The sequence below is a fragment of the Bidens hawaiensis genome, unplaced genomic scaffold (assembly GCF_021521415.1).
Source record: "Bidens hawaiensis isolate Kalapana, Puna unplaced genomic scaffold, B.hawaiensis_p1.1 tig00046009_1, whole genome shotgun sequence".
Classification (NCBI taxonomy): domain Eukaryota; kingdom Viridiplantae; phylum Streptophyta; class Magnoliopsida; order Asterales; family Asteraceae; genus Bidens; species Bidens hawaiensis.
In genome coordinates this window covers 1-3,930 of record NW_027505958.1, presented here as the reverse complement: position 1 = coordinate 3,930, position 3,930 = coordinate 1, and the positions used below count along the sequence as shown (strand labels likewise).

Here is a 3,930-nt window from a genome sequence, read left to right as displayed (position 1 = left end):
ATTTCCTTATCAAAAACTTAAATAGTTTGGATTATAATTTTCCTTATCTAAAACTTAAATAGTTAAAACTGTTTCCCTTTTTTAAGAATTAGTGTCAGAACTAGTGTCAGTGAGGGTCTTTAGCTGAGCTAATCAGCTTGTTCTCATCTTGGGCTTCGTTGGGCCTTGGGGAGGGGGGGGGGGCAATGTTAACCCAAACAACTTAACTCGGGTTCAAATTGAATCAGAACCTTTTCCTTAACGGATTCATTTGGGTCACCATCTCCAATATGTAAGTATGTAACGGCCCCAATGGTCACAATAGTAGTGGCTAAAATAAGACCAGTCAGCCGCATTTTGTTAAAATGACTCGTTTTGACCCGTCACCTCACCCCCAAAACGCTACTACAAATCCATACCCACCTCACTAGTATATGATACCAGCACGACCCGTGCACCCGAATATCTACAAACACCATATCCCACAAAAAAATAACATGATGAAAAAACCTTTTTCTAGTAATTAATCATCAGATATTGAATTGGACCCTTGCATTATCAACAAACTAATCATATCGACTCTTGATTGACCGCCAACATGTGGTATCTCATACGATCGATACCATTTAACCTTACACAACATAATATCTGCTCTGGCAACTCCTCTGCTTTGTTTCCCTGTCACAATTTTTATGAAGTTGAGGCGTAAAAACATGAAACAAAACAAGAAAAACCCAATCCTGTAACATGCGTATGAACTAATACTTGCCTGAATTGTGAGACCCACATCTAAAATGCAGTTCTTTAGTCGATCTTGAAACGCTTCAAACCCTTTCCGGGAGATGTAACTAAATCTATGCATATCCAAATCAATTTCAAAGTAACTTTCACCCTGTAAAATAGTATGTTAATATTGAATATAATATTGAAATTGCTGAGTAATTATAAGTGGAAACTCACTTCGTAGAATTCATGTTGTGGACGTGAAAGCACAGGCTTTTCATTATAAGCATGCATAAGCTTCCTCTCGGGTGCACTTAACTGAAGGTCCTCCATGTTTACAACCCGACCCAATATTTTCAACCGTTCACGAAATGGTACGAGTGTGTCAACAGGAAAAACCTTTGACTTTTTCTATTTCATCGTCTAGAATCCTCTATATCATAAAATGCAATAAAAACTATAGAATAAGTGCACGTGAAGGGATGACTATTTTATAAAATATATTAGTTGGCGTTTATTGTGATTATCTCTATCATTATTAGAAGATATGTGATAGGTAGCCTTTTGTAGTAGGCAAACACTCCCAAAGAACAAGATAAAGAAGCTAGATATTGAAACAACTTTTCATCATAATTTTTCATTACTTTATATCTAAACAAACAAACCTTTTTATAGGCTAAATAAAGTAAACAATAAACAACTGAAACATGGATGTAAAACATGGGATCATGGACTACTAGAAGCTAATGATATGGAATATGCATGCAACAGTGGAGAACGTGGACTTGAGGGTGTTGCGGAGGTGACCAGGTGATAATGCACGTATCAATATGATTTTATTAGGTTTCCTCTTTAATTATCCTCATTGTATATGGTTGATAAATAATAGGCATGTAGACGAACCAAACATTCATTTAACCGCTCATGAATCACTCGGCGGGAAATTTGTTTATTTTCATTCAAAAAGCTCATTTATTTTTTGTTCGTTCGCATTCATTTATGTTCGTAGTTTACGCTTATTTTGATACACTCACTATTATATTTATTCAAATTTTTAGGCCCAAAACAATTTAGTCTAGGTCTAATAACTCTTTAGGCCCAACACATGGATATTCACATTTAGTTAATTGGGTTTAGCTAAGTTATGTTCACTCATGTATCTTCAATTTTGCCGTTTGTTTACGTTCGTGAATTGTTCGTTTATATAGTCAATGAAAGAACATAAAAGAAGACGATCATCTCTTAACAAACAAACACGAAAAAGAACATTCTGTTCATTTAATGTTGTGTTTGATTGTTTGTTCGGATAAAGTTAAACAAACGCACATGAGCATGCTTCGTTCATGTTCGTTTAGAAGCCTAATTAATAATCCATAATACCTAAGGGGGCTTTCATTATTTTGATAGGTGATTCTTACCCTCATATTATCTTGAAATTGGGACGAAAGCTCCTTCGAGTAGCCATCAGAAAGTTTAAAGTACAAAATGATACTCATTCCTTCACCATCTATTTCCCCTTGAAAAAACGCAGCCGGGTACGATGGTACCTTTAGAACCACAATTTAAAAAGTGTCACAACATTATAAGTATTTAAAAATGTCACTTTTAAGACTAAAAGTTACAAATATGAATAAATGAATGTACCTGCACATTTACAACAAGAATAGAAGGTAAATCTCCTGAAGAAGAACCGACAACGGGAAGCTCAACAAACCGAGCAATGTGATCAATTTTCCTTTGAGATAAGAACACGTCAACACCAAATGGATAATATGCTGCATAATTAGAGCATGTTCCTTCTTTTTATCCCTGTAAACATTCACATAACCAATTACATGTTTATATAACATTATAACCAATTACATGTCTATATAACATTATAACAAATTAACACTTACTTCAAATAATTCTCTGCGCGGATCCTAAAAGTCTTCGGTTCAACATATGACCAAGAATCAAGCACTTTCTTATCTATCGGACAGAAAGGCACCTGTGAACCTGCTATCGGTCTTTGCAGCTGCATCTTTGAAGAAACTAGAAAAGAAAAAAAAAAGTTCAATTTTGGTCATTTTTTGTCAAATTTATGTGTCCATAAATTATATTTGCATGCTAGTTAGGGGTGTAAACGAGCCAAGTCGAGCTGAGCTTGACTTTATCTAGGCTCAAGCTAGGCTCATTTCATTTCGAGCACTATTTCTAAATCTTGAGCTCAGCTCGTGAGTTTTTTCTCGAGCTCGGCTCGTTTATTATGTATTAATTTACATGCATCAACAGTTTTTTTTATATACTTTTAACTATAATCTTTTATATCTAACATAAGATAAATTATTTGATTAATTTATCATAAATTTATATATTAAAACGGTTATTATAAAGACGTATATTTAAATTTTCATATACTAAATAAAAGTTATATAAATAATAGGCTCAATCAGGCTAGCAAGCTAGCTCGAGCTCGTTTAAGCTGGCTCAGTTCAAGCTTTTAGCGAGCTGATCTCAAGTAGCTCACGAGCGGCTATACTAGTTTAGTAGTTTACACATCTAATGCTAGTATATTACTCACAGATATTCGCATTCGGATGCCCGTCTTTCCACTTGAATGAAAGTTTATGTACAACCTTCTTCCGTGCACTCGGTGGGCTAGAACTTAACGATGCTCGTTTCTCAACGGAAGGAACCGTAGCAGCAAGACAAGGCAGACAATTTGTGGGAATGACTCCACAGTCCAACAAACCATCTTCCCTTCCATGACTATTATCATCTACAGAAGACGATATCTCATCAAGATACACGGGCGTGATCTCATTAGGACCGTCGGATCTTGATTTGGGATTCGTTTCTTCTGGGCGCACACCATCTCCATGGCTAACATCCCTGAGAGAAGCTATGCTTGCCCTTGAAGCACCTTCTGAGCCGTTTAACGACAATACATCTGAATGCATATTAATTGTTAAGATAAAGTTAAAATAAATATTTAACAACTGGAAAATGACTAAGATAACATTACCATCAAGAACACTTTGGAAATCATCTTCACTGCAGTCAGATTCAAGAACTGCTGCAGAATCATACCAAGACTCATCAGTGCTCCCTGTTAATAAATAAAAAAAGGTAAATCTTAGTCAGCTAGTAATACACAAAACTTCATAATAATATATCTTGAAAGAGTTAAATTTGCATTTTGCAGCAATGCCTTATAAGAGTTAGCAGACTTCTACATGGACCAGC

At 35.4% G+C, this 3,930-nt stretch overlaps 1 pseudogene; it reads right to left on the bottom strand.

The window, feature by feature from the left end:
- Positions 1–541: 541 nt before the first annotated feature.
- On the bottom strand, positions 542–3,819 carry LOC143616139 (uncharacterized; annotated as a pseudogene).
- Positions 3,820–3,930: the final 111 nt, after the last annotated feature.